The sequence below is a fragment of the Eucalyptus grandis genome, chromosome 2, assembly GCF_016545825.1.
Source record: "Eucalyptus grandis isolate ANBG69807.140 chromosome 2, ASM1654582v1, whole genome shotgun sequence".
Taxonomy (NCBI): Eukaryota; Viridiplantae; Streptophyta; class Magnoliopsida; order Myrtales; family Myrtaceae; genus Eucalyptus; species Eucalyptus grandis.
The window spans coordinates 52,558,830-52,569,845 of record NC_052613.1 but is presented as its reverse complement, the minus strand read 5'-3'; the positions used below and the strand labels follow the sequence as shown (position 1 = coordinate 52,569,845).

Sequence of the window (11,016 nt, the reverse complement as noted above, 5' to 3'; positions counted from 1 at the left end):
AGTCAAAAGTTAAACTAATATTTTTTTTTTGTCGAAAGTTAAACTAAATTTGAGGGACATATATGGCTTCATTTTCAAATAAAGCCAATCGATGTATAATAATATTTTAATAATAAATCACGTCTTCACCTAACAAACTTAAATTATTTTTAATAACCGATAGAGGTGCTACAAAATTTTATGTAGTATCAAAGTAGGAGGTTTCCGAGTTCGAATCTTTTCAAAACTCTTGTTCACATCGCTTGTCATATCTTTTCACATTAAGTTTTAGGCCAAAGTCCAATTTACATATAAGAGAAATTGTTATAATATTAAATAATTATGTCACACTTGTATCTAGCGGCTCAAAAAATAATCGGAGAAGGAAATCAGGGAGTTGCGACACTATATGATGGTGATACCATCACCTTGGTCCGAATTCAACTTTGAAAATTTCGCTTTTCTTATTGGAGGATAATATTTTGCAACCATGCGATTCGTTGACTTTAATATTTGATATATCGAAATCTCGTGATGTCATCCCGATCAATCTGCCAACCTGGATTCCTCTATGAAGATTTGAGAAGATTGATCACCTGTATATGAAAACAAAGCATGGTTAAAATGGAGAATTCTTTTAAGTTCTAAAATAAGACATTCCGCGACAGCTGCTGGTCAGCTATTTTGGAAGCGGTGTCTTCTGCAACATCTTGCTTAGGTTGCAGGATTGCTCGATGAAGGACTGGAATTCATTCGACAGATGTGTCTCATTGAAATCGCATCATCGACCCAATATCTTATGTCGAAATTCGTTTTTTTCATTTTTATTAAAAGGAGATGAATTCTTTAGCGATTCCAGACGGGAATTGTATTAATGGAATACATTAATCAACGATGAAACCTCATGATATAAAAAGCTTTACGGAATTTAATTGACAACAAAATGTGATGAACAAAAAACATTGGAATTTAATCAAAGGCGAAAATTTGAAAATTACAACTGAGATACTGAATATAATTGACGGCGAGATATCTGAAATTACGACTAAAGTAGAGGAATTGAAAGATATTTGAATTGCGAAAAAGTAAATGTGAAGATAATTTTGCAAGAATGTTGAGTTGTTTGATTGATTTGAGAGTCTTGCTAAGAGTTGATATCATATTTGATATCATCAAGTTGCCAAATTGCCAATGATCGTAATAGCTTACGAAATTTCTGTATAGTGAATTATTATAGTCAACGAATCGCATGATTGCAAAATATTATCCTCTAATAAAGAAAACAAAAATTCCAAAGATGAATTCGGACGAACGTGATGGCAACTTTTTGGGATTTTTAGATGAATATCCAGCTTTTGTTAAGCTTCTGCTAGGGTTCAAATTTGATATCTTTGAAAGATTTTGTGCGACAATTGCCAATTATTTTAAAATTTTAAGCTGTTAAATAATTATATGGTTTAATATTTAAATATTGTAATAAGTTGAAGTACTTGTCTTCTCATAAAGAATTTCATTTTTAAGTAGTTGTTAAACACCTCGATTAAAATAAAATTATCTATGCACCGTCTTTCTCGTGTTATAAATACATTAAAAATGAGAACAGAGGAAAAAAGTCACACAAAAATCCCAAAATATGTCAATTATGACACATGTATCTAGAATTTTTTTTGTGATATCAAAAATCTCAAATTATGCCCACTGTGACGCATTTATTATAAAAATTTTCTTGTGATATAAAAAACCATAAACTGTATCTCGACACATTTACCAGCAATCAAAGTTCTGTTAAATGATTTTTTAACCAAAATAATATCAATTTTTATTTCACTTAAGGCATGTTTACGCCTTGTCAATAGTATTTGCTTTCTGGCATCCATATAGGTAGATTTCTAATGATCTCATTAACAGATTTTTAACGGATAGCAAATATGTCACATGAGTACAAATTTTAGATTTTTCGTATCACAAAAAAATGATGATAAAGATATCATAATAAGCATAGTTTTGGATTTTTGATAGCTTTTGCCCTACCAGTTTCCTTACGGCACCCATTAACAAGACTCGAACAGCAACCATGATTGATTCCTTTTTTTTTTCTTTTTATATTATACTGATAGAGGATTTATTAATGAAAATGTCCTTGTCAAAGTGTGGATGGTTCCTCCATTTACTTAAAAGCTGCTATGCATCGAAATTCATGTCACCTACTGATGAATAGTAAGTAAACGCTTGATGACATATAACGAGTTGGTGAATTGTTTCCTATTGTTCAATATTTTTCAGGAATATTGATTGTACGACTAAATTAATCAAATATTGGGGAAAATGACAAGATTCAATGCGTGTGGGTACGAAATTGCACTGAAATTGATGGGATAGATATTATGTGTAATTCAGACCTAGGCAGGTCTATAAAAGGCCTACAGGAAAACAGAGGGGAGAACCCTCTTGGGGAGAGTGACCCCTTATGCCCCTGTTCCTAAAGGATGAGACTTAGGTTGAAAGATACCTAAGTTAGCTGATAGGCACCGGCCCATAAGTTTGGGTGCCCTCTTGGCATTAAACTGACGAAGGGTATTGGCCGCTCCCCTGCCAAGAAAAACATAAGGGCTGGGTTAACACCCGTAAAAAAGATTTCAAACCTAGGCAGGTCTATAAAAGGCCTACAGGAAACAGAGGGGAGAACCCTCCTGGGGAGAGTGACCCCTTATGCCCCTGTTCCTAAAGGATGGGGCTTAGGTTGAAAGATACCTAAGTCAGCTGATAGGCGCCGACCCATAAGTTTGGGTTCCCTCCCGGCGTTAAACTGACGAAGGGTATTGGCCGCTCCCCTGCCAAGAAAAACATAAGGACTGGGTTAACACCCGTAAGACTAAGGACCTGAGCATGTCCTTAAAAGGCTCCCCCGCTCAAGCATGTCCCTCCTGGGTTAACGGAGAGTATCATGCGCAGGCTTACCCGCCACAACCCCCCTTCGGGGGGGTGGGGGGTGGGTAGGGAAGCCACCATGGATTCCAGCGGCCTTCCCCGATGAAACACCCGGGCGCGGAGCGCATAAAAGGAAGTGGGGTGCCCCGCAAGGGGCACTGTGGCGGCGACCGCCACCGCCAAAATGAGCAGGACCTTAAAAAGCTCCTTCCAAGTGCGGTCTAACGGCTCGGAAGGGAAGTAAACCAGGGAATCGAAGTCCCTGGGGTGAAACCCCTGAGGAAGATCCCCCTCGTGAAAAAATCTATCGTTGGACGGATACAAAACGTCCCGTGATTCGGCCCCTCACGGGGTTCTACACGTAAAAAAGACGGACCTGAACAGGTCCTTAAAAGGCTCCCCCGCTCAACCATGTCCCTCCTAGGTTAACGGAGGATATCATGCGTAGGCTTACCAGCCACAACCCCCTTCTGGGAGGGTAGGGAAGTCACCCCGGATTCCAGCAGCCTTCCCCGGTGAAACACCCCCGCTTTTTAAGGACCCGCTCAGTCCAATTCTTACGGGTGTTAACCCACCCTTATGTTTTTCTTGGCAGGGGAGTGGCCAATACCTTCCATCAGTTTAACGTCGGGAGGGCATCCAAACTTATGGGCCGGCGCCTATCAGCTGACTTAGGTATCTTTCAACCCAAGCCCCATCCTTTAGGAACAAAGGGCATAAGGGGTCACTCTCCCAGGGTTCTCCCTCTCGTTTCCCGTAGGCCTTTTAAAGACCCGCCTAGGTCTATCTAATTGTTCCAAGGTCTTATAAGTTGGTTAATGAAAAAGAAGTCTTACGGGTGTTAACCCAGCCCTTATGTTTTTCTTGGTAGGGGAGCGGCCAATACCCTCCATCAATTTAACGCTAGGAGGGCATCCAAACTTATGGGTCGACGCCTATTAGCTGACTTAGGTATCTTTCAACCTAAGCCCCATCCTTTAGGAACAGAGGCATAAGGGGTCACTCTCCCCAGGAGGGTTCTCCCCTTTGTTTCCCTGTAGGCCTTTTATAGACTTGCTTAGGTCTGGTCTTACGGGTTGTTAACCCAGCCCTTATGTTTTTCTTGACAGGGGAGCGGCCAATACCCTTCGTTAGTTTAACGCTGGAAGGGCACCCAAACATATGGGCCGGCACCTATCAGCTGACTTAGGTATCTTTCAACATAAGCCCAATCTTTTAGGAACAAGGGCATATTTACGAAATTGCACTGAAATTGATGGGATAGATATTATATGTGTAATCGGCATTCCTCATGAAGGGAGAGGGGCGAATTTGTCAAACGGAATACCGAAAGAAATGAGCAGCGCTGGATTCTTATTTTTGACTTTGCAAAAGGCAATGGACGACTTTGCCAGGCTATGATTGAATGCCGATGTTATCAGAAAAATCCGGGTTGGCAGGAACCGCCACTAACTATCTTCATCTTTATGCTTGAATTCTTTTAAAATTTCCCTCGTTTTCAGTGTTGACTTTAGTATCGGAGGCCAAGTATAAAATTTGGATGCCTTGACCAAATTGTTGCGGTGCATATTAATTTCCCCAGCGTTTATTTTACAGAAAACTTTATAATAAAAGAAAGCATTTTTCATAAAAATCGCTTTCAAGGAAAATGGGTAATTTTCTTTAATTTTATGATTTAGGAAAAATATTTTCTTCTTATTAGAAAGAGAAGTTATTTTCTCTCGATCTAAGTTTGTTGTTTCAGTTCATAGGAAAAGGTTTTCCATAAATCCATTAGTTTTCCGTCATTCAAAACACTTAAAAATAAGAAAACAATTTATAGAAAACAGTTTTCCTTCAAAAGGACTAGACCTGAAATTGCAGACCAAACTCATAATTCCCAATTCTAGCTTCATCGCCTTTAAATAATGCTCTAGATTGTCAATCCGTACTTATGGCACAAAAGTATAAATCAACTCTGTTAGAAAAATATAAATATTAAATCACACGCTATCTAATAGTTTAACTTTAAAATAGTTGACAATGATTTTACAAAATTTTATACTTATTGAATAGGAGGTCCTTTGTCTTCTCAATTAAAAAATTTCATGTTGATGCGTGTGGATAGTGTTAAAATATATAAATATTAAATCAAGTGTTCATGTAATATTTTATACTTTTAGATCACATGCATTTGTCTAACAACTTAAACTTATTTAAAATATATAATTGTAAGTTGGACGATTGTTACGAGCAAACAAATTACGAGGTTGCTGCCCGAATCCATGCTAAATAATTTAATTATGCAAATGGTAAGTCCGAGGAGATTACATAATAATAACAACGATGATGATAATGAAAATAATAAATGGGAGGAAAAAAAAAAGAATCCCATGTTGAATTTTCTGGAGAAAATAATAATTTAATTTCCTTTTGCCCTTCTTTTAGTCGTTTTCCGTTCAACGAGGATTACTTGACGCTCAAGGCGGTGACTTATCGCAAATTCAATTGATTCCTACGTGCATTCGAAAGCGACCTTCATCCAATCTCAATCTATACATCCTCTTAACTCAAATGTCCTCCCAAATTCACACTTAATCTAACACGTGTCGAGTACTCTATTTGGGGTGGACATTCTAATGGATCTACAATGAATTATTTTTGAAATAATTTAAAAAGCTGTATCCATATAGATAATTGAACCCATCATTAATTTCGTTTATAAATTTAACATGAAGTATATATGCTATGTCTATTTAAACTTTCTCGAATGGCAAGGGATTCCACAGATTTCTAGTTTTACCGCCTAGCATCCGTCGTGATAATCGTATAAACTCCTAAAATGGAAAAGTGCACGGTATATTTTCTCGAGTATATCTAGATGGATGTTACAAATTGTCAATAAATCAATCCGTGGAGCTCAACGGTGGGCCGTATGGAGGGCTGAAGCCGTGCGTTGCCTGAGGCCCATGAACGGTGGGCTGAGATGAAAGGAATCCGGCCACTGATGGGTTGTATGGTGGCCTGATATTGATAGGCCCTCCCCAATATCGGACCGATTAGGCCCAAATCCCCTCATTAGTAGGATTGGATGTTGAATTCTCTCCCGATTTAGATTTTGGAGCTTTATTCTCCCATTATAATTATCAATTTGAGAGTTTAAACTCTGATGATCTAGTTCTAGATTTGGGTTTTATCATCTCGATTTAGATATGGAAGTTTAATAAAAATGCTTTTGGAGTTTCACACGGGATTCAATAATTAGCCACCGATTTTATTTGATAGATTTGTTCTTATAGAATGAGTGTGTTCTTAACTCTACTGGTGTTCCATTCTTCTTCCTTGTTTTCTAAATTTGGCTTCATTTTTTTGTATTCTTGTTAAGTTTCAATTTGTTTTATCATGAAAACTATGTACTTCGTATCTTTTTAGAAATGAATACGATTTTCTTTTGACAAAAAAAAGGTAAACCGATGATACTATTATTAGTTGTTGCAATTAGGGGCGTTCGATTCCCAAGTTGAGGCGATTCCACTAGACTAGTTCGGCTTAGGGTTAAGCAATTTCCTATTCTTTATTATTTAAAAGAAAAATAATTTTTTAAAATAATATGTTTGTTTGGTCTGACTGTCTGATTTTGCATTTGAAATTGTGAATCGGATCAATTATTCTCAATTCCAAAAATTTGGAATGAGAATCACCCAAAACAAATAAGTTCCATTCCTAGGTCAGCCCGGCTTTTATGCATGCCCCTAGTTGTGATAAGAGCTTGACATGAAGATAGCAATTACAACACCATGCAAAAATGGATGGTGACAATAATTCGCGGTGATAATGGATTTTACCATGTGACTATGTATATTCTGTCTAATCACATTATATCTTTGAGGACACTCGTTAATATTATTACATGACATCTAAATATTTCTTCTTGACTAATAAAAGAAATGCCATGTTTATGATGTAAAAGTTACGGAGCATTTTCCTTGGGCATGATGGGGATATAGATATCGATAATTCTCATTTATGCATAACTTTTATCTATAATGAAAATATTTCTTATTGATTAATTATTTTAAGCAATAACAGATGATCAATTTCAAAAAAAAAATTGTAATAAAGGAAGCATTAATGGCACGAAGAAATTCTTAATTATAGAAACGCCCTCAATTAATGAGAATAAGAGTAAGGGAAAAAAATAAAGAGAATTGAAATGGTGGGGAAGATATGAGAGAGGAAGAAACGAAATTCTCCAGAAGTATTGTCGGGAAAGGTAGAAAATGAACGCGAGGAAAAGGTAGATACAATATCTTAATCGCTGGTAATTTACTTTATTACCCTCCGGTCTTTCGCTTTTGCCTCCGCCTTTTCGAGGGCGAGTATGGAAAATGACGGAATAGCCGCACCATCTTTCGCCGGTTGGTCGGTCTGTTCCCGTCTCTGTGTCACCCACCGAACCGCCGCCGACACGATTGCGATGATGACGTGGCGGGACCCATCGGGGCAGGCTCCACGGGCTCCACAACCGATTTCGCGCGCGCATCGCCGTCCGATGCTACGCTCCTCGTGCATCGGCAGCCGTGGATCGAAATGAGCCCGGGAGCCCCACCGGCCAACCAAAAGGCGAGCTCACGTGCACCCGGGAAGGACTCTATTCCTTTCTCTCCATCGCCAGCGAGGAGCCAAATCATCCCACCGCATATTCACGCTGTCGATCGTCGGTCGCGCGAACCAATCGATTCCCTCGCTAGCCACCACCCACTAAATTCTCTCGCATCCATCTTTCTTCTTTTTGTTTTTCTTCTTCAATTGCAAATATAGACTGAATAATTATTTGAGATAAATAAGTATCTACGCTTAAAAACGGCCCAAGAGAACGTTTAAATCTAGTTCAAAACGTCTATTTATTTTCTATAAAATATCATCGTTAATTCTCGCGTCATATCTTATCTCTTATTAATTTTCGTCATATCTTATCTCTTATTAATTTTCTGATTTGACAATTATTTATGCATATGCTAAAATACACTTATTATGCTATGATTGGTCCAACATTATTAGTCTAACGTGGAAGAAAGCAAAATTGCGAGAAAGTGAGAGAGGGATCGGGTTATCATGATTGCCATAGTCACAAGCTTAAGCTATATACTTGCGACTAACATGGCCATTCAAGCTCAAGTTTGCAGATGTTATGACAATGGTAGCTTGTTTTGAGCTTGCGGAGGCCATGGCCACCTGAGCCTCGAGCTCAAAGCAGCAGGCCCCAAGAATAAGAATTTGAGAGAGAGAGAGGGAGTCTATAAATAGAGAAAAATAATTTCCATCGGCAAAAAAAGAAATAAAATTCACATTAGAAAATAATTAACGGTATTAACGCTCGGGTGATGTTTTTTAATATTTTACAGGGTCCCGAAAAAGTTCTATAGGTGATGTTTTTTAATAATATTTTACAGGGTTCCGAAAAAGAGAAAACTTCCGGTTTTGGAATCGGGCAAAGTACGAACCGGGGTGGCGGTTCGGTTCGGTCCGGTTTTCGAAAACGCGACATTTCGCATCGCAGGTGGGAATCGAGGATGACGAACGACGAGAAGCTTCTACTCTGACCGCTGTTCTCCCTCGTCTTCCTCGTCTTCTCCAAATCGGCTCTCATTTTCTCGACACGCCGCTGTGAAATTTGAATTGAACAAGTCTCTTCCTCTGTAATCCTTCTCCTCTACCTTCTTCTTCTTCTTTCTCTCATCAGGTCCCAACTTCAATCTCTCTCTCTCTCTCTCTCTATCTTTCTCTGTGAAAATGCCGACCGCGGTGGTGAAGCTGTACAGCCTCTTCTTCAAGTACCACCTCAAGCACAAGCTCCAAGCCCTCGCTCAATCTGCCCCTCCCCCTCCGAGCCCCGCCGACCCCTTCGGCGTCGCCTCCCGCCTCGACGAGCCCGCCGCCCCCGCGAACCCTCCTTCGTCGACGGCGCCGCCTCCAAGGACATCCACATCGACCCCTCCTCCGCCCTCTCCCTCCGCCTCTTCCTCCCCGACACCGTCCTGGCGTCCCCGGCCGGCGGCGCGGGCCCCGGCGGCGGCTCCGCCAACTACGGCGGGTACTCCCCTCCCACCGGGGGGGACTGCGTCAGGCTCCCCGTGATGCTGCAGTTCCACGGGGGCGGCTTCGTGAACGGGGGGCACAACTCGGCGGAGAACGACGGGTTTTGCCGGAGGATCGCGAGGGCGTGCGACGTGATCGTGGTGGCGGTCGGGTACAGGCTAGCGCCCGAGAGCAAGTACCCGGCGGCGTTCGAGGACGGGGCCAAGGCGCTGAATTGGCTGGCGAAGCAGGCGAATTTGGCGGGCTGCAGCCGGTCGATCGGGAAACTGAGGAGGAATGTCGGGGTCGAGGGCCGTGTGTTCGACAGTTTCGGCGTGTCGATGGTCGAGCCGTGGCTCGCCGCCCACGGAGACCCTTCCAGGTGACTAGTTGCTCCCTTGACAAATAGCTCTGAATTCTGAATATGTTAACAGCGATTGATCACGTTTCTTGTTGATCCTTAAATTTGCAAATGGGTATGCATTTTTTTTGGGTAGACGATTCAATTCTTGATTGACATTGAGATAATTATATCGGAGGGACTGCGCAAATCGGCCTTTTTGTCTAGGTGCAGGGGCAATTGTACCAGAACCATTCATGGAACGAGACTAAATTTCTGCAGATAACGTTATATGATGGACGCTTTCTTTGATAGTCTGGATAGAATGATTGATAGGTGGATAGAATGTTGTTCAGAGGAGCTAAATGAGGCATTATGCATTTTGAACAGTTTGAGACTTGAGAGGTGCTGAAATTAACGATATGCGGGCTTCAAATGTTGATGATCGGTGTAATCAGATGAATATGTATAAGACACTGATTGAGACACTGATTGAGTATGATCTTTGCTTCTGCGAGGAGCATCGCGCTTGGTCATTTCATAAGAACCTTTATGAGAGATCTTCAATTTCTCACAGGTTGTCCTACTCACCAGTCACCAGTTTTGTCTGGTAACTCAAACATAAGCTACATAACATTCTCTAGGACAATGCCTCTGTCTGAAATCACTCTTGCTGCAGGCAAATTATGTTAGTCCCGCTGCTTTACTTCAGCTACTGTCAAAAGTCCATTTGCAAGTCCTTTCTGTTGTTTTTGATAGTAATGCCAGCTAAAGTTGCACCGATCATTCTTGAGCAGGTGCGTCCTCCTTGGTGTGAGTTCTGGCGCCAATATTGCAGAATATGTGTGTCAAAAGGCCGTAGAGGCAGGGAAGCTCCTTGACCCTATCAAAGTGGTGGCTCAAGTCCTAATGTATCCGTTCTTCGCCGGGAGCACCCCCACAAAGTCCGAGATCAAGCTTGCGAACTCTTACTTCTATGACAAGGCTATACGCAACTTGGCCCTGAAGCTCTTGTTACCGGACGAGGAGTTCAGCCTTGACCATCCAGCAGTGAACCCTCTTGTCTCAAGAACGGTGCCTTTGAAGTGTATGCCTCCAACCGTGATGGTAGTGGCCGAACATGACATGATGCGGGACCGCGCCATCACTTACTGTGCAGAGCTGCGGAAGTTCAATGTTGATGCACCCGTGCTGGACTATATGGACGCCGTTCACGAGTTCGCCACTAAGGATATGCTCCTTCAGACGCCACAAGCTCGAGCATGTGCGGAGGATATAGCAATATGGGTTAAGAAGTACATCTCACTCAGAGGTCTCGAGTTTTCTTACTGAACTGGTCAGGAAAGAAAATTTTGCAAGTAAGGTGAATCGAAGCAAACAAAGATAATTTGAGGGAGATTATCATGGACAGGAAGGCCGATGCAGAGCTGTGAGACAACTTTGCTTGGTTGACTATATATGCTTGTCCATGAAGAAGCACATGGCGACTGGACTCAGATCTTGACGATTGGTGCATTCACCATCTCTTTCCTCAAATGCTGAAGCTTTCTTCAGAGATATGATTGTTTCCATTCTTTGAATCGTTTTCCTCCCATTGTAGAGTCACCATTGATTTGTTCATCTGTTCATATTCATCGCCTTGATGTGAAGATGTATCTTATAGGATTTAATCTTAAATGAGAATTTGCTCTATCTAGTTCTTTCTACTGTCA

The 11,016-nt window shown here is 41.0% G+C and overlaps 1 pseudogene; it reads left to right on the top strand.

Moving 5' to 3' along the window:
- Positions 1-8,465: 8,465 nt before the first annotated feature.
- LOC120290201 lies at positions 8,466-11,016 on the top strand (annotated as a pseudogene).